At 42.6% G+C, this 20,240-nt stretch overlaps 1 long non-coding RNA gene across 1 annotated transcript; it reads left to right on the forward strand.

The window, feature by feature from the left end:
* Nucleotides 1-19,959, forward strand: LOC148186575 (uncharacterized). The gene is made up of 7 exons (XR_015779484.1): nucleotides 1-122; nucleotides 927-1,067; nucleotides 6,855-6,928; nucleotides 18,771-18,886; nucleotides 19,203-19,386; nucleotides 19,504-19,705; nucleotides 19,827-19,959. It is a non-coding gene; the product is annotated as an uncharacterized LOC148186575 (long non-coding RNA).
* Nucleotides 19,960-20,240: the final 281 nt, after the last annotated feature.

Here is a 20,240-nt window from a genome sequence, read left to right on the forward strand (position 1 = left end):
GAGGCGCAAGAGGAGCCAGTCGAAGAGCTAGACGAGGAGCCAGGGGAGCTGCAGTGGAAGGCTGGCGCTGTGTCACTCGGAAGTGGCGACAGGATGCACCCATAGCGCTTGTCCAACTAAAGGTAAAAACAAGCACAACCCTGAGAGCACCGCTCCACATCATGTTTTCAAAGCATGGCTTGTATTTCTGGAAGTAACTTCATATCACACAGTCCTGCACTGAAAATGTTATTTAAGTGAAATGAAGTATAATCAGGAACAGGTATTAAGAGTGAAAGTACCCAATGCAGAAAAAATTGTTTTAGACAGAAAAAAACACAGCCTAAAATACTTACATAAAAAAACAAAACAACACTCCAAACTCCTCAAAATGATTAAAAGGGTAAAAAAACACCTCCAAAACAAAAAAAGTATTTTTCAAAACAGTTGAAAGAATAACATCCAAAAAACCTCAAAATTATAAACAAGAAAAAAAGACAACGCCAAAACTCAAACAAAACTTTTTTTTTTTTTTAAAACGGGGAAAAAACTCACAATTACAGAGAACTTGAAAAATAAAAACCCACTCCCAAAACAAAAAAAATTACTCAAATGTTTCGTGTTGCTATTGTACTTGTACACTGTTTTGTAATTGAATTTGTGATACAACATCATATTTTATAAACTGCTATTGTGGTTTTCTGCAAAACATCTGAAGATGTAACGAAAGCTGTCAGTTAAATGTAGTCAAGTAAAAAGTACAATATTTCCTTCTTAAATTCAAAAAATGAAATTACTCAAGTAAAGCACAGGTACCTCAGTGTCACACTTAAACACAGTACTTGAGTAAATGTACTTGGTTAGATTCCACCAGTGTTGGAAAATATTTCAGTGCGTCATGTTCAGACTCAGGGAGTCCTTGCATTTCTTACAATGTCTCTGTCAAGACTGGATGCACCAGAGTAGAACGGGGAGGAGGAGCTACTCTGGGAGGTTGGTGATGGGACCCTCCGGAGGACGAGCAGCGGACTGCTGGGCCGGCCAGGGACAGGAACAAGGGTGTAACTGCAGCGCTGAGCCATCTGAAGGTAAAGACAAATCCTACAATGAAACCACTGCTCTGCGTCGTGTTGAGATACCATGGACTGTTATACCATACTGACTTTCTCCTAAATTCATCACATCATCTGTTTAATGTGAAAGAGTAACACAATGCAATAATACTTCATTAAAAGTACATTTTAAGCATTAAATTATTGACAGGCAAAAATATAAAAGTTTTTGTAATCTCGAAAATACCACAGTGCCAAATGTCAGCATTTCTTTCACGGTGTTACCTTACATATGTCAGTGTGCACGTACAACCTGACGGCACACATGGAAGCTGTTACACTCTTATTCTCTTTTGACACATCAAACCCATTAGCACACAGTCAGCACTGATACAGCTTAAGTGTGCAGAATACAGTTAAATGTAACATTTCAGACTGCATGTTGATGGCAAACTCAGAAAATTAGGTCACAATCTACTTTTGGAAACTAACTCACATTTGTGCATGTTTGTTTGTATGTTTGTTTTAAGTCATAATAGCTATGTTATTCATGAAACCAGTTTGTTCTGTTAAGAGTCTGGAAGCTTTATCACAGCAGACAGGTATGGATGGATTAGGAATTGGCCTACCAGACACAGGCCCAGGGGCCCAGAGTGTCAGGGGCCCTCTTGCCTCCACCCCCAAAATGTCTCTGACATTAACATGAAAAAGACAAACAACGACTCCAACAACAGAAATTCATGTGACAAATACAAAAAAATACAAAAAATTAACTCAGAGAGAAAACATTTCCTCAAAGAGACAAAACACGACAAAAAAAGTTACACAATTAGTTCAATGAAACACAAATTGACCAACAGAAAAAGACACAAAATAACCTAAATTACACTAAAGGTACACAAGATTACCAAAAATTTTACCGTAAAGAGACAAGGAACTACCAAAAAGATCAGTAATTTGCCACAAACATTTACAAATCTACCAAATAAGATGCAAAATTACCCAAAGAGACATACGATTACTCAAAGAGATGCAAGGTTACTAACCCTCAAAAGGTTACTGCAAACAATCACAAATTAACTTAAAAAGATACATAATTACCTCAAAAAGATGCAAAACTGCCTCAAAGATACACACAATTACTAAAGTCTGTAATTTACCTCAAAAAACAAAACACACAAAACATTGACCAAAAAACACAAAAATTAACTTCAAAAAGACACAAAATTACAATTAAGAATCAAAACTACCAAAAAAAAGTCAGTAATTTACCACAAACAATTACAAATCTACCTGAAATGGCATGAACTTACCTCAGAAACACAAGAGACAAAAAAACCCACCAAAACGTCACAAAATTATCTCAAAGAAACACCAATCAACCAAAAAAGACACATCTGACAGACGCAGTTACCTCAGAGACACAAAACGACCTATAAAGTAAGTTATTTACACAAATCGGCCTATAAGGACACAAACTTACCTCAAAGAGAAACAAATCAACCAAAAAAAGACACAAAATTATGCCAAAGACACAAAGTGACCTCAAAGACACATTACCTGAGAGAGACAAAATGACCCCAAAGACACAAAACGAGTACAAAAAGACACAAAACCTAAAACTGTGTGTGTCCTGCCCTATATGAAGCAGAGGTGGTGGGGCCTTTTGTGAATCGTGCCTAGGGGCCCATTGTCTCATAATCCACCCCTGCGCACAGAGGAGCTACAGAAAGATAGCTGTCTTTGAAATTTAGCCCCAAATCATTCAACAATATGTCAATTCTAACTTCTCTTGCTGACTGAGAAAAAGTCAGTCGCATATCAACGTGTTTTTCTCAAAAAATCTCTTCACCCAGCTGTTTTACAGCCTCTGTTTCACACTGTGTGTGTTGCTCAGGATATGATAACATCATAACATTACTACTTTTTGCTTCAATTACTTATACATTTTAAAGATCTGACTTATGATGAGCATGTTCAAATGACAAGTTTGTTGCTGCTTTCATCTCTGATGGCCTGAATCCCCAAGAAGTGAACAAACAAACATTATTGTTATTGGCAATGCTTATGTTACTTGTTGAGGATGAAACGGACAGGTGGTGAACCAAAGAAAGCAGCTTTAGATTTATTGATTCAAACTTGGTCACAACAGTCAAAAGTCAGCTGGATTTGATTAATTTACACTGAAAATAGAAAATATTGTCCATATTAGCAATTAGTCGTTCAGTTTTCAGGTCGATTGGGAAGGTCTCAACGGTGAAACAGACAGGAAACAACATGTGGTTAAACAGAATAAAAACCTCACGTCTACCATGAATTATACCGTTTGTCAGTGACAGTAGGTCATAAGAAGATGTCCAGATGTGAAAAGTCTCAGTTTGAAGTTTCTTTCTCCGAAAAATCGTCGAGTGAAAGTAGATTTCGTGGTGATTCTGCTGCTGGAAGGTTTGTTTTAGTTTGAAAAATCAAACGATGCGTAACGACGCATTGGAACCATCAGGTCTGTTCTGAGAACACGTCATAGCTCAAAGTTCTCCTTCAGCCTCATCAGCCAGTCCAGTGATGCCAAATGATGTTTGCTTCAGTCATTTCATTTCTGTGTCTTCTCTCTTCTGTTATGATACTTTGTTTTCATATTCACGTGGACAGTTTTTCTCCAATACACCATATATCCTATGCCAGATTTCCAGAGAAAATATCCCTATATAAATACCCAGACTCCATATATCATACCTTCACATGAAAAATCATTATAACGATTATTACTTACACACCAGAGAAGAGATGTTGTACTCCATCTGCCTGTACAATCATTATAGACAAATTACATTTCATATTTCATTTTCGCTGGGCGCTCCGTCCCTTTTTTATCGCTTGTCAACAGAGCCGCACTGCGCTTTTACGCACGAATGGTGGCACTGTGAAGGACAGCAGAGCGCCATGAAGGCCGTCAGCGTGTGAGCGTTTTTCTGCCTCCACACCAAGAAGGTGATTCTGCTGCCTGCTCTGCTGTTGTTTCTCTGGGGAAGAAGTGGAATTGAAGCTTCACTTTGGATGGAGACTTCCGTCGCTTCACCGGGGCCGCCAACAGCGTTTAAATCGCTCCAGAAAACAGCTGTAGCAGTTGAGCCACGACCCCACTCTGGTCCAGAGTCTGAACCAGAGAGGAACATTGAGGGCAGAAAGTATCTGTTGCATCTGTCTCTAACTGGAGTGATGTTGGGCACTGTGGAACCAAATTACGCACGGCAGATCCGCTCATTACATTTTGTGCAACGAGCCTCAGATGCAAGAAAAACTGTAAACGGAGAAAAAGCCGTTAATGTCACAGTTTCTTCTGTTTTGTTTTTTTTTTCCTGATTTCCACCCCGTGTCCAAGTACGCCACAGGTGCGCCAAGAGAGCCCGATCACGCACTTACCCAAAGTATTTTTGGCAAGCTGCCGACGCACTTGGTAGAGCTCACCTGCGCGTGATCTGGCTGAGATGCTTGGTCCGCGATAGTAGATCCCGTGATGTGCTCTTGTGCGCACAGAAAGTTGGGGGACATAAAGTCTCCTTGTCCTCACTGTTTAGGCTGGAGTGCGTCAAACGAACTTTGCGCTGTTTTAACGGGTTTCTGCGATGGACGCAACATTGAGCGTCAACATATTGTTGGCGTTTGTTGAGAATGAAACTCTGATCAGCTGCGGTGTCATCCAGGGCCCTAAGCATTTATTTAAAATCGGGGGGGAGGGGACCCTTTTAAATCAGCACCTTTTAGAATTCCACCCAGGCCAAATGTTTGGAAACTCAACAGCTTAACTGATAAATTTACAGCAACTTGAAATAAATAAATCTTTGAACAGGAGTTCTCAAAGTTTACATGGCTGAGTAGGGAGCCAGCATATAGTCAAGAAGCCCACAGGAAAAGTGCACAGAATGACGGTTTTTATGTCATTTTTATGACATCCTAAACTGTGACTTTTCTATGACATGGGGCCACCACAATGACACAAACTGAACTCAAAGACACATAAAATTAATTCAAATTTACCTCAACAAGACAGAAATTTAAGTTAAAAACACATAAAATGAGCTCAAAGAGAAACAAATGTACCTCTAAATTGACCACAGTGAAACAAATTCGACTCAAGGAGACAGAAACTGACACGTCAAAGACACAAACTGACCTCTCAGAGAAACAATGTTGCTGCAAAGATACACAAAGTGACCACGGCAGCACAAATAGACCTTTCAGAGACACAAAATTCCGACAAAATAACTGCAATGACACAAATTAACCTCAAATACACAAGCTGACCTCAAAAAGACACAAAATCGATCTCAGAGACACAGAATGACTTAAGATATACACAACATGACCTCAGAGAAAATCTCTGGACATCTTCGAGACAGATGTTTATACATTTATTTTTATATTTATGCATTCATTCACTGATTACTGTATTTATTTACACAATTATTCACATATTTATTTACTTTATACATTTTTGTCATTTATTAATGTATTTACTTACTTATTCCTTTATTTATTATTAAAATACTTTATTTGTATGTTTGTTTGTTTTTCTTTAAGTATTTATTTACATATTTACATATATATTAACTTATTACTGTTTTTATTAATTCATTTATTAACATATTTATTTACTTAGTCCTGTACTGGCATAATTAATGAAACATAGAGATATTTATAAATTTATTTTCAGTTCATGCATTCATTTTCTGATTCCTGTATTTATTTACACATTTATTCACATATTATTTTACTTGATTTTGTGTTTATCTATACATTTATTTGTACATACATATGCTTTTAGCTGTTTGTATTTGTCAATTCATTTTTTTTTTACATTTATTCATTCATTTATTAAAATATTTCTTTCCTAATACCTGTATTTATAAATATATCCACATTCATTTATATATGTATTTATAAAATTACATGTTTGAGAGGCTGCAATGTCCTCATAATAGCTACCAGGATGACTTTTAACCAAGCTAGCTAGTTGAAGGCCAGCAGGCTGTAATACACTGGAAGCTTCACTGTTTGATGAATAAAACATGAATATAAAACTTTGCTGTTCTTCTTCTTACGACACTTAAAGCAAAAATGTAGCCCAACATTTGGCCTGAGTGAGCAAAGCCGTATTGTTGTTGTGACATGGCCAGAAAGGTGAGGGGAGAGACGTATGCATAGTTTTGATAACCTTTTGAAACCTGAGTAAATCGGCTTTCCTTCTGACAAATTCAGAAATTGTGAAAAATGAGTAAAAATTGATGAATAAAATGACCTGAAAATAGAATTACATGTTAAACCCATAAAGAAAAAATATATACTTTTTAAAGAAAACATTTAAGCATTTAAAAAAAACAGTTTACTTTCTTGTATTGCTTATTTTCAGGGTATTATTTGTGTAATTTTTGAATGAATTTCTTGCTAATGTTTTGGTCATGTCTTGTTGAATAGCTCACTGCCTTCTCCCCATGTTTTTAATCAATTTTTGCTCAGGTGTCAAAGGGTTAAAGGTTAAGTAAGGTTAAGTAGAATAACCTTAACCTTAACATTACCTTAATGAAAAAAACTGCTAAAATGTTTTAGCTCTCTCAGCTCTGCTCTATCATGTTGCATCCTGGGTCACTCTACTCAGGTGTGCTGCTGCTCACAGGTGAAGGGGGCGTGGCCTTTGTGAACAGAGAGCAGGGAATTGTTTGGGAAGGGGTTTTTGAAGGAGGAAACAGGAGGAGGAGGTGGAAGCTGGGCAGCTTGCTGATGAAAAAAGCCTTCACTTGTGTCTTTTTTATTCTGTTTCCTCAACAGGCTGCAGGAGGAAGAGAAGCAGTGTGTGTGGTGGACCATGAACACAGAGCAGAGGTTCCTTCCTTCACTCCCAGGTGACTTAGATTCTTTTTTGTGGATGTTTTTCCTTTTTTTTGCAATGCATCACATTTTCTGGTTTTCTATTTTTGGATTTTGAAAGGGTGGACTATGAACATTTCTGTTCTCAGGTGTTTTAACCCTTTGAAACCTGGAGCGACATCACTTTTCTTGTGCTGCTTTTAGACACTTTTCACAAGTATTTAACCCTTTGAAGCCTGAGTAAAGTGGTGCAATTTCTCTTCAAAACATGAAGAAAAAGTCAATGAGCAACTTGGTAAGAAATCTTCCGCAGATTGCAGGAAATAAGCAGACTTAGAGAATTAAAAAACAAACAAACAAAAAAAATATGTTAAAGCAAGGAAAATGTTTAGGGAAAATAAAGAATAAAGTAAGGGAAAAAATTATATTGTTCATATTCATGTGTTTAAATTATGTTACAGAATTTTAATATTTTTAAACCACCTTTCTCAGTCATTTTCTTTTTTTAACTTTCAATTTTTTTTCTATTATTTTAAATTAAATTCTAGGCAATTTTCTTCTTTTACTTATTTCTGGCAATATTTTGGGGCCTTTCATCATTTCTCATTGCCTTCTTCACATGATTTTAAAAGAAGTCAAAACAATTTTCTCAGGTTCCAAAGGGTTAATTTGGACTGTAAGGATGATAATTTAAGTAGAAAATCCTCCACTTTAGTTTTTACTCGTATCTTTATTGGGGACGAGGTTACTTTCTTGATAAACTGTGTCCAACCCCATTTCAATTTTGATGCAGCACTCTCTTTTGCTTGTGTCAGTAGAGAGTTAAAAGCAGCCCCATTATATTAATAAACACTCCTTTAACCAAGTTAAACTTTCCACCAGAATTACTTTCATCGAGTTAACCAACATCAGTCCTCATCATGAATATCAAATGTTTTTAATTTTCAGAAATTTAGCCCTTAAATACCAGGTTTTTGTCAGGATGCCGCTATCTTTTAAATGAAAAATGCCAAATGTGGTAAAAATGCCTGTTTTTATGCTTTGATGGCTGTGGGATCAAAAATTGCACAATTTTTCCACAGTGTATTTTAGACTTATTTTAAGAGCTGAGCTGGAAATTCCAAGATTAAACAAAAATGCACAATCTTGCCAAAATGTATGAATTGTGCGCATGAACACAGCTAAACTCATCAAACAATGAAGAATGAAAAGCCTGTAAAATGTACCAAACAGTCCCTAAGGGTTAAAGGTCCAGTGTGTAAGATCTTGTGGCATGGAAGTGTACATTCATGTTTGAAATATAGTTTTGAATTCCAAACCAGTTTTTCAAGTTCATATTAACAAGGTAAAGCAGTTTTTACGTGTGTGTCTTGATTGAAAACCAAATGTATGCAAATACATTTACTTTATGATCTTAACTTTCACATTTATTTCTTTTAAATAAGTGTGGTCTTGAAACCACGGCTTTGAGTTTGTGTTGTAAAAGTGGGGTTGGGGGTTTGTGGAGGGGCCATGGAGAGAGCAGTAGCATCTCTGCATGGGGAGGTGGAATAAGGATCTCTGGTACAGATCTTGTAGATGGACTTGTCCTTGCAGGCCTGAATCAGCTCCTTTTGGATCTGAAAGTCTGTGAAGTCCATCAGGGCCTGCAGAAAACCACAAAGAGTTTCCAACTTCAGTACTATTCTTAGATATTGTATTAGATATTATTCTGGTGTTTATGATTACTGTGATTACTACAGACTTGATTGTTTCTAATACAATACATGAGTACACACTGAGACACTCCCAAATATCTTATAGTGCTATACACTGGCCTGATCTACACCACCTTAAATTAGATTTATCATTGCAGGCATGCTATTATTGCACTGCTATTGTCCATTTTATCTTAAAGGTTATATTTACTAGTGTATCTCTGGTCTCTGCTGTTCCTCGAAGGTCTTCACATAGCAGGACAGAAATCAGCGGTGCAGGTTGCTGGAGGAAGCTCTGTGGTGGAGGTTTGGCTGCAGCTGTCTGCAAGAAATTTCAGGTGGCAAGCAGCAGCTGCAGATTGCTGTCATAGCCTATAGATGGGGGTTTGGCTGAGTCCTGCCAGAATCTGCAGGTGGAGGTGACAGTGCAGGTTGCTGGCAGAGGCTGTTGGTGGAGGTTTGGCTGCAGCTGTTTGCCAGAATCTTTAGGTGGAGGCAATGGCTTTAGGTTGCTGACAGAGGCTGGAGGTGGAGGTCTAGTGGCAGCTCTCTGCTCTCTCTTGCAGGTTGAGTTGGAGGTTGCTGCAGGTTGCTGTTAGAGACTTTTGATTGAGGTTTGGTTGACATCTTTAATTTGACACCTACCTTTTCCACTCGCTCCAGAGCATCATCCACCCTTGTGTCATGCTGCTCTTTTGCGGTCCAACAATTGAAGATGTCATAAATGTGGGGCAAGCGGTTAAAGTGATAGCGCCCAGATGGCATGATGAAGGTCGTGTGAAGAGCTGATTCTTCAGAGAGGAGTGTTTGCCAAAAGACCGTGTTTGCGTCCAGCTTGGTGAAATACGTTCCTGTGAGCATGCCCAAGGTTTGGTCTTCAGAGGGTAGCATGAACTTTTCCTGACACACCGACTCATTTAGGGCTGTCATGCTGACTACTTCTTCATTTTTTAGGGGCAACCATCATACCACAACACCAGTCTGCTGATCCCTCAACGCAGCTGATGATCCCTAAATTCTCCATCCTCTCTGACTCTTTTTTCACTTTACTCATACGAAGTTATAAGCCGTGCTGTGGCACTTTAAAAGAAAATGTCTTGGCATCAGGTGTGCGATTCATGGTGTAAGTATCTAAAGTATCTAAACCAGCGTGAGTACATCACAGAGTTTCAGATATGACTGTCTGACTGTGGCTCGGCCTATGTTTTCAACTCTGTTCATTTAGCTTGTGTCTCACTGAAGCGGTTCTGCTCAGTAGCGCCACCCGCAGATCTCTCACTACATAGATTTTCTCTGTGGAGCAGGGTTTTTTTTTTTTTTTTTTTTTTTTCTGATTTTTCTTCTGTGTGCATGATTCCTTTAAACACCCGCTCAGGAATGGCTGTAACATTGGCTCCTGAGTCCAGTTTCAATGTTACCTTACTGCCTCTTGAGTTGATGTCAGCCATACATGGTTCCTCTTCTGAAGCCATCTCTCCACGACACAGTTCATCCATGTCCTCAGCAACCTCATTCACTGTGCTGTTGGACTTGCAGACTTTTTCATAATGTCCTTCTTTACCACAGTTGTGGCACAAATGCTGAGTGAGATGGTGGCTTACCAAATTTGGGGGATGCAGTGTTCATAGCTGCTTAATCAGCACTCATCTCTCATCTGAAATCAGTCTGTTGTTGCTTTATTTCCTCTGACTGTTGAGCCATTGTGATAGCTTTTGTGGATGTGAGGTCTTTGTCAAGTGGCATACTCTGTGACAGTGATGAATCTTTAAGACTCACTACTATTCTGTCTCTCTAAAGTTCACCATGCAATTCTCCATCCTCAATTTTCTTCCAGTGCATAAAGTGCTGTGATGAATGAGTCCACTGTTTCAGTTGCCTGCACCACTCTCTTATTGAGCTTAGCCCATTTGTATATCATTTGTTTGTGGAGGGCTGCAGCTTTCTGCCCGAACCTGCAGGTGGAGAAGAGGCTTACAGGTTTCTAACAGAGGCTGTAGTTGGAGATTTAGTGGCAGCTGTCTGACACATGGTATATGTTTTTTTAGCACTTTGAGCTGGTGGAATATTGCTGGCTGTGGCTGTAGTTTGAGTATTGGCCAAGTTGTCAGCCACAATCTGCAGGTGGAGCTATTATTGCAGATTGCAGAGAGGGCCTGGAGATGGATGTTGAACGAGGTTTCAGATGGCACCTGGTTCTTCAGCATCCTGAGGTAATGTAGCTGATGGAATCATATTTAGACAATTTTGTCAAGCTTTTTGCCGTAGTCTGCAGGTCATGTTGCAGTTTGCTGACAGAGACTGAAGGCTTGAATTCGGTAGCAGCTGTCTGTGAAAATCTGCAGGTGGAGGGGATAGCTGCAGATTGCTGACATAGACTGTAGTTGGAGATTTGGCAGCAGTTTTCTACCAAGATGTGCATGTTGAGATGGCAGCTCTAGGTTACTGATAGAGGCTGAAGGTGGATATTGACAAAGATTTCAGATGTCATGTGATTCATTAGGACTTTGAGGTGATGGAGCTGAAGAAATGATTCAGTAGTTGGAGGTTTGGTGCCAGCTACTTGCCAGAACCTACAGGTGAAGGGAAGAAGCTGCAGGTTGCTGACAGATGCTGATAGTTGGAAGTTCACTGCAGATTTCTGCCAGAATGTGCATCTGGACGCTGCAGAATGCTGAATGAAGCTGTAGTTGTCAGTTTTAAGAGGTTTACGAAGAAACGTGGTTTCTTGGCTCTGTGAGGTGATGGCACCTATGGAATGCAGCCTGCTGACAGAGACTTTTCCTTTTGTCATAATCTTAACATGGCAGTACAGGTTATTTAGCAAGTTGCTAATAAAGACTGTAGGTTGAGGTTGAAGGTTTTAGATGGCACATGTTTCTCCAGCACTTTGAGTGGATTGAGCCTATGTGAATATTGCTAATTGCTGTTGTATTTTCAGCATTTAGTCAAGCTGTCTGTTAGAATCTGCAGGTGGAGGTGGCGGTAAAGATTGCTTACAGGAGCAGTAAATGGAGGGTTGGCGGCAGCTGTCTGCAAAATTCTGCAGGTGGAGGCAGCAGCTGCAGGTTGCTGATAGAGGCTGTAGTTTTAGGTGTGGAGGTTCTTCAGCACTTTCAGGTGATGGAGCTAATATTGTATAGCTGATTGTAGTTATAGTTTTAGCATTTGGCTGCAGCTTTTTGCAACAATCTTCAGGTGAAGGGGGGCGGCTGCAGGTTACTCATATCGGCTACTGATGGACAATTCTCTGACATAATCTTTGGCCAAGCTTTCTGCCAGATTGCGCAGGTGGAGGCAGCAACTAAGGGTTTCTGAATGAGCCTGTAGGTGGAGTTTTGATAGGAGCAGTCTGCCAGAATCTGCAGGTGGATACACAAGCTGTAGGTTCCTGACAGAAGCTGTAGGTGGAGTTTTTTCTGTCTGTTTTCCTCCAGAATTGTCAGTTGCAGGAACTAACTGCAGGTTTCTGACAGAGGCTTTTGGTGGAGGTTTGCCCAGGCTGTGTGCCAGAATCTGCAGGTGTATGTGGCAGCTGCAGATTACCGACGGAGGCCGTAGATAGATGTTTGGAGGCAGTTGACTGCCAGAATATCCAGGTGGAGGCTGCAAATGTGGGTTGCTGACTGAAGCTGTAGGTGGAGGTTTGACCAGCCATCTGCCAAAATGTGCAGTTTGAGGCTGCAGCTGCAGGTTACTGGCAAAGGCTTTAGATGAAGGTTTGGTGACAACAGCTCACCAGAATCCAAAGGTCTAGGTCCCAGCTGCAGATTCTTGTCATGGGCAGTGGATGGAGGATTGGCCGCCGGTGTTGGGGGAATCCTCACATGGAGGTCCCAGTGCAATTTGCTGGAATAGGATGTTAGCTGTAGTTTGAGGTTTTGCAGCCATTTTCTCCGAGGATGTGCACGTTAAGATTGCAGCTCTAGGTTGCTGACAGAGGCTGAAGGCTGAAATTAAGAGATTTCAGATGGCATGTTATTCTTAAGAAGAAAGAAAGAAGGAGATGGGGCCGAGGGAATGGTGCTGGTTGTGGTTGTAGTTTGAGCATTTGGCCAAGCCGTCTACCTACGTCTACAAGTGGAGTAGCAGTTTCCAGCCAGAGGCTATAGTTGGCGGTTTTGCAGGAGCTGTTTGTGAAAATCTGTGGGTGGAATTTGTAGCTGCAAGTTTCAGACCGAGGTTAAAGACTGAGATGTGAGAGATTTTTGATGTTGAATATTTCTTCAGCTCTTTGAGGTGTTGGAGCCATTTGCTGATTCTGTGCCAGAATCAGCAAATGGAGGGAAATCTGCAGGTTGCTGATAGTGTACTAGTTGGCGGTTGAAGTAGGTTTCAGATGACACATGGTTCTTGCCATGCTGGAATATTGCTGGTAGTGGTTGTAGTTTAGAGCATTTTGCCAAGCAGTTTCCCAGAATCTGCAGGTGAAGGTGGAAGTTGAAAAATGCAGATTTAGGCTTTTGGTGGAAGTTTAGTGCAGCTCTCTGCCAGAGTCTGCAGGTGCAGTTGACACCTGTGTGAGTTCCTCACAGATGGTGTAGTTTGATGTTTGGGGGCAACTGTTGGCTAGAATGTGCAGACAGCAGCTGCAGAATGCAGATAAAGGCTGTAGTTGGAGGCCGAGCGAGGTTTAAGATGACACGTGGTTCCTCAGCACTTAGAGGTGATGGAGATTATGGAATGTTGCTGGTCGTGGTTATAGATTTAGCAGTTGGCAGCAGCTATTTGCAAAAACGTGCAGGTAAAGGGTGAAAGCTGCAGATTGCTGACAGAGGCTGTAGTTTGAGCTTTCACAGCAGCAGTCTGCCAGAATCTGCAGTTGAAGGAAGCAAAGCAGGTACTGACAATGATGCTGCTGCAGCTGTCTGCAAGTAGTTGGAGGTCTGGCAGCAGTTGTCTGCTAAAATGTGCAGATGGATGCTACAGGTTGCTGGTACAGGCTATGAAGGTTGAAGGTTATGCTGGAGGCTGCAGCTGCAGGTTTCTGACAGAGGCTTTAGGTGGATGTTTTGTGGCAGCAATTTTGCTAGAATCTGCGGGTGTCACATGTTCCCCCAACACTTGGAGGTGATGGAGCCAATTATATATGGCTGGTTGTGGTTGTCGTTCAAGCATTTGGCCAAGCTGTCTCCCAGAATCTGCAGGTGGAGGCGGCAGTGCAGATTGTCTGAGAGAGGCTTAGGGTGGAGGTTTGGAATCAGTTGTTTGCCAGAATAAGCATGTGAAGGCGGCAGCTGCACGTTGCTGACATACGTTGTGAGTGGAGATTTGGTGTAGCCCTGGTGTCCATCCTCTCCAACTGTTTTTTCACTTTACCCATGAGAGGTAATGAGACCTGCTGTGGCATTTTCAAAGAAAATGGCTTGGCGTCAGGTTTGAGCTTCATGGTGTGAAGTGTGAAGCAGCCCGAGTCCATCACAGAGTTTCGGATATGACTGTCTGACTGTGGCTCGATCTATGGTGTCAACTCTGGTTATTAGTCTCACTGAAGCTTTTCTGCTCAGTAGCGCCACTCATAGATCTCTCACTCCATAGATTTTCTCTGTAGTGGTCCTCTCTCCATATGAGAGTGTCTCTGAAGCTGATCCCCAAACAATACGTTTCTTTCCACCAGGACCACAGAGCAGTTTTTGTGCCTTTTCTAAATTTTAATTTGGGTGCGTGATTCCTTTAAACACCTGCTCAGGAATGGCTGTAACATTGGCTCCTGAGTCCAGTTTGAATGTTACTTACTGCCTCTTGAGTTGATGTCAACCATACATGGTTCATCATCTGAAGCCACCTCTCCAAGACAGAGTCCATCCATGACCTCAGCAACCTCATTCACTGTGCTGTTGGACCTGCTGACTTTTTCATAATGTTCTTTCTTGCCACAGTTGTGGCACAAATGCTGAGTGAAATGGTGATTTACCAAATTTGGGGCATGCTTTCTGTTCAGCTTTGTTTTGTTCTGTTTTCATAGCTTTTTGTTGTTGTCTGTTTCTTAAATTCATACTTGTGCTGCTTTCCTGGCTTAAAATGCAGCGTTCATAGCGGGGTTACCAGCAGTCATCTCTCATCTTAAATCAGTCTGTTGTTGCTTTATTTCCACTGACTGTCGGGCCATTGTGATAGCTTTTGTGGGTGGCAGGTCTTTGTCAAGCTGCATCTTCTCTGACAGTGATGAATTATTAAGATTCACTAATATTCTGTCTCTCAAAAGTTCACCATGCAATTCTCCATCCTCATAATTTTCTTCCAGTGCATAAAGTGCTGTGATGAATGAGTCCACTGTTTCAGTTGGCTGCTGCACTCTCCTGTTGAACTTAGCCCATTCATATATCATGTTTTTTTTTGGAAGAAAATATAAACTGTACTGTATCAGTGCTGCATGCTGGCTTGTTTGTGGAGTGCTGCAGCTTTCTGTCAGAAACTGCAGGTGAAGGAGAGGCCCACATGTTTCCAACAGAGGCTCACGTTGGAGGTGTGGCAGCAGCTATCCTCCAGAATTTTCTGGTGGAGGCGGAAGCTGCAGGTTGCTGACAGAGGCCGTAGTTGTCCTCTGTAAGCTTATGGCATGTTGCTGGTTGTACCTTGAACAGAGCTGTCGCCAGAATCTTCAGATGGAGGATGAAGCAGCAGGTTGTTGGCAGAGGCTTCACGTGAAGGTCAAAAGGAGTTTCACATGGCGCTTTGTTTTTTAGCACTTAGATGATGTAGTACTTAGATCTTTAGCACTAAGATGATCTGCTGCTTTTTTAGCACTTAGGTGGTGTCCTAAACTTATGGATCTTGGTTGTGGTTGTAGTTTGAGCATTTGATACATTGTGTCTGGCCATAAGCCACTGCTGTGGCCAAACCTCCATCCTCACGTGGAGGTCCCAGTGCAATTTGAATTACAATTAAAGCAGATGAAATGCTGCTGGCTGTGTTTGTAGTTTGACAGTATGGCCAAGATGTTTGTCAGAAACTGAAGGTTGCAGTGCAGCGCTTAGGCTTTTAATGAAAGTTTGGTGAAGCCATCTGCCTGAATCTGCACATGGAGGCAAAAGCTGCAGGCTGTGGAAAGAGGGTGAAGTTGGCAGTTTTCCCACAGTCACCTGCTAGAATGTTCAGGTTGAGTTGAGATGACTCCATGAGACACTTTCTGATGACACATGGTTCTTCAGCACTTTGAGGTGATGGAGCTGATGACATTTTCAGGTTTGGCCATGCTTTCCCCCAGAGGATATGGACGGATATGGAGGATGTGCACGTTGAGATTGCAGGTCTAGGTTGCTGACAGAGGCTGAAGGTGGAAATAGCAAGAGTTGTCTGATTGCATGTGATTCTTAAGAACTTTGAGAGAGTGAGCCGAGGGAATGGTGGTGGTTGCGGTCGTAGTTTGAGCATTTGGCCAAGCCATCTACCCAAATCTGCAGGTGGAGTTGCAGTTTCCAGGCAGAGGCTGTAGTTGAATGTTTTGCAGGAGCTGTTTGCCAAAACTTGTGGATGAAATTTGTAGCTGCAGGATTCAGACCAAGGTTGAAGATAGAGATGAAAGAACGTTTTGATGGCAAATATTTCTTCAGCACTTTGCAGTGTTCAAGCATATGGAATGCTGTAGTTATGACTGTAGTTTGATTATTTGGCCATGCTGTGTCTCAGAATATAAAAGTGGAGGCAGTGGTGAAGGTTCCTGCCAGAGGCCGTAGTTGGAGGTTTGGTAGCAGCTTACTGCCAAAATCTGCAGGTGGAAACAGCAGCTGAAGATCGGTACATAGGTTTTTGGTGGAGATTTGGTGCCAGAATCTGCAAATGGAGGGAAATCTGCTGGTTGCTGATCGAGGCACCAGTTGGAGGTCGAAATAGGTTTCAGAATATACATGTATCTTGCCATGCTGGAATATTGCCGGTTGTGGTTATTTTTAGCATTTTGCCAAGCAGTTTCCCAGAATCTGCAGGTTGAGGTGGATGTTGATAATTGCGGATTTAGGCTTTTGGTGGGGGTTTAGTGCAGCTCTCTGCCAGAGTCTGCAGGTGCAGGTGAAAGCTGTAAGTTCCTCACAGATGCTGCAGTTTGAAGTTTGGGGACAGTTGTTGGCCAGAATGTGCAGACAGCAGCAACAGAATGCAGATAAAGGCTGTAGTTGGAGGCTGAATGAGGTTTAAGATGACACGTGGTTCCTTAGTACTTAGAGGTGATGGAGCTTATGTCTTTGGCTGTTGTTTTAGATTTAGCAGATGGTGGTAGCATTTTGCAAGAACGTGCAGGTAAAGGGTGGAAGCTGCAGGTTGCTGACAGAGGCTGTAGTTGGTTTCACAGCAGCTGAATCCTTTTTCCTCCACCTGCAAGAATCTGCAGGGGGAGGAAAGAGGTGCAGGTTCCTGACAGCCTGACAGAGGCTTCAGGTGGAGGCCAAAAAAGGTTTCATATTGCACGTTTCTTCAGCACCTTGAGGTGATGGAGTGGAGGATTCTGGCAGCCTGCTGCCAGAATCTGCAGGTAGAGGCTGCAGCTAAAGTTTGATGACAGAGACCGTAGGTGGAGTTTTATGGCGGCGGTCTATCAGAATCTGTAGGTGGAGGCGGCATCTGCAGTTTGATGACAGAGGCTGTAGGTGGAGTTTTATGGCAGCGGTCTGCCAGAATCTGCAGGTGGAGGCGGCACCCGCAGGTTAATGACAGTCGCTTTAAATGGAGATTGGTTTTAAGCGGTCTGCCAGAATCTGCATGTGGAGGCAGCAGCTGCAGGTCACTGACAGAGGCTGTAGATTGAGATGTTGAGGTAACAGACTGCCAGAACCTACAGTTGGAGGAATAAGCTGCAGGTTTCTGACAGAGTCTGTGGAGTTTTTTAGTAGCGGTCTGCCAGAATGTGCAGCTGGAGGCGGCAGCTGCACGTCACTGACAGAGGCAGAAGCTCGAGGTTTTGAGGGTTAGGGTTAGGTGAAGGTTTTGAGGCCAGAATCTGCAGGTGGAGGCAGCACCTGCAGGTTAATGACAGAGGCTGTGGATGGAGTTTTTTGGCAGCAGTCTGCCAGAATCTGCAGCTGGAGTTGGAAGCTGGAGGCTACTGACGGAGGCTGTGGGTGAGGTTTTGTAGAAGAGATCAGCCACAATTCGCTTTAGATGGAGATTGTTTTAAAGCGGTCTGCCAGAAAATGCAGTTGGAGGCGGAAGCTGCAGGTTACAGAGGCTGTGGATGGAGTTTTTTTGCAGCAGTCTGCCAGAAACTGCAGCTGGAGTTGGAAGCTGAAGAATAGACTCCCAGAAAATGACAGACGCTTCAGATGGAGGTTGCTTTTAAGTGGTCTGCCAGGATCTGCAGGTGGAGGCAGCACCTGCAGGTTAATGACAGAGGCTGTGGATGGGGTTTTTTGGCAGCAGTCTGCCAGAAACTGCAGCTGGTGTCGGAAGCTGGAGTTTACTGACAGAGGCTGTAGGTGAGGTTTTGTAAAAGCGTTCTGCCACAATCTGCAGTTGGAGGCGACAGCTGCAGGTTAGTGACTGACACTTTAGATGGAGATTGTTTTCAAGCGGTCTGCCAGAACCTGCAGGTGGAGGCGGAAGCTGCAGGTCACTGACAGAGGCTATAGGTGGAGGTTTTTGGGAGCGGTTTGCCAGAATCTGCAGGTGGAGGCGGCAGCTGCAGGTTGCTGACAAACCCTTTAGAGGGATGTTGTTTTGAAGCTGTCTGCTGGAATCTGCAGGTGGAGGCGTTAGCTGCAGGGTAATGACAGAGGTTGTGCGTTGCAGAGTTCACATTTGAAGGCGGCTGTGAGAGGCTTTGGTGGAGGATGGATCTAGAAACTTACAATTGTATCACTATAAAAACTATTACCACTACAAGTACTCTTTTGCCCAGTTGAAATAATTCTGTCATGAAAACTTGCAAGTCAAATAAATCCAACCCAAGAACTTTAAACATGCAATGCAAATAAAACTTACCTAAAAACATTTCATTCAAAGAAAACTTATCAAGAAACATGCAATTCAAAGAAACCTTACCTAAAAACATACTATTAAAATGGAACATATTTAAAAACATACAGTTGAAATATACTTGATGTAAAATTGTTTCAGTTTAGCTCATTTTTATGAGAAAAACCTGAATTCAAAATCAGTTGCCAGGACAAAAGCGCTTACCTGCAGACTCACCTGCAGGTTCAGCAGCTCTCTTGCTCCACCTGCTGCCAACCTGGTTTCTCCTCTTGATCAGGAGCCTCAAGTTCCTGACCCACTTTGGCTGAGGGCCACTGCACAACGGCTGAGACTTACCGGGTGCCGCAGGTCCCTGAGGGGGGCTTGCTACCAAAGACTTACCTGGTGACGGAGGTGAGTCAGAGGAGCTCGGCTCAGGGTCACAGCTACGGGGGGAGTCTGGTGCAGGGACCAAACGGAGGATGAGCCGTGGAAGGCTGCATCCGTCTGGGTTTGGGATGAGCGCGCTGGTCCAAGTAGCACCCTGGTCCACCGGAGGGTTAAAACAAATACAACCGTCAGACCACTGCTCCGTATTTTGTTTACACAACATGGGTTGTTCTACCATAATCATTTTCTGGAAAAGTCATCACATCACAGATAGATTACATGTCAAATAAATGATGTGCAGACTCAGTGGAGTCCTTTCCCTTCTTACATGGTTTCCCAGTGGGCTGGATGCACCAGAGTAGCTGGGTGAGGAACCAGGGGAGGAGCCAGACAACGAGCTACTCTGGGAGGCTGACGCTGGGACCCTCCGCAAGATGAGCCGTGGGCTGTCGGGTCTGCCCGGGGACTGGCTCAAGGACGCACCTGAAGCGCTGTTTGATGCAAAGTTTTAAAGAAACACAACGGTGAGAATACTGCTCCACATCACGTTTTATTGTATTTCTGGAAAAGTCATCACATATATGGAAAATGTGTCAAATGTGTGATGTAGACAGACTGTGGAGTCCTTGCATTACTTACAGTGTCCCCCAGAGGACTGGAGGCACGAGACGAGGCAGACGAGGAGCCAGACGAGGAGCTAGGCGAGGAGCCAGGGGAGCTGCACTGGGAGGCTGGCGCTGGAACCCTCCGGATGATGAGCCGTGGGCTGCCAGGTCGGCCGGGGACTGGCTCAAGGACGCACCTGAAGCGCTGTTCGGTCCAAAGTTGAACAAAAATACAGCGGTGAGAATAGTGCTCTACATCATGTTGTTATTTTATTTCTGGAAAAGTCATCACATCCTACATAGAAAATGATTCAAATGTGTGATGTACAGACTCTGTGAAGTCCTTGCATTACTTACAGTGTCCCCCAGAGGACTGGAGGCGCGAGAGGAGCCAGTCCAAGAGCCAGACGAGGAGCCAGGGGAGCTGCAGTGGAAGGCTGGCGCTGTGTCACTCGGAAGTGGCGACAGGATGCACCCATAGCGCTTGTCCAACTAAAGGTAAAAACAAGCACAACCCTGAGAGCACTGCTCCACATCATGTTATCAAAGCATGGCTTGTATTTCTGGAAATAACTTCATATCACACAGTCCTGCACTGAAAATGTTATTTAAGTGAAATGAAGTATAATCAGGAACAGGTATTAAGAGTGAAAGTACCCAATGCAGAAAAAATTGTTTTAGACAGAAACAAACACAGCCTAAAATACTTACATAAAAAAACAAAACAACACTCCAAACTCCTCAAAATGATTAAAAGGGTAAAAAAACACCTC

This window comes from Plectropomus leopardus, chromosome 17 (genome assembly GCF_026936395.1).
Source record: "Plectropomus leopardus strain MGB_pleo_1.0 chromosome 17, ASM2693639v1, whole genome shotgun sequence".
NCBI lineage: Eukaryota > Metazoa > Chordata > Actinopteri > Perciformes > Serranidae > Plectropomus > Plectropomus leopardus.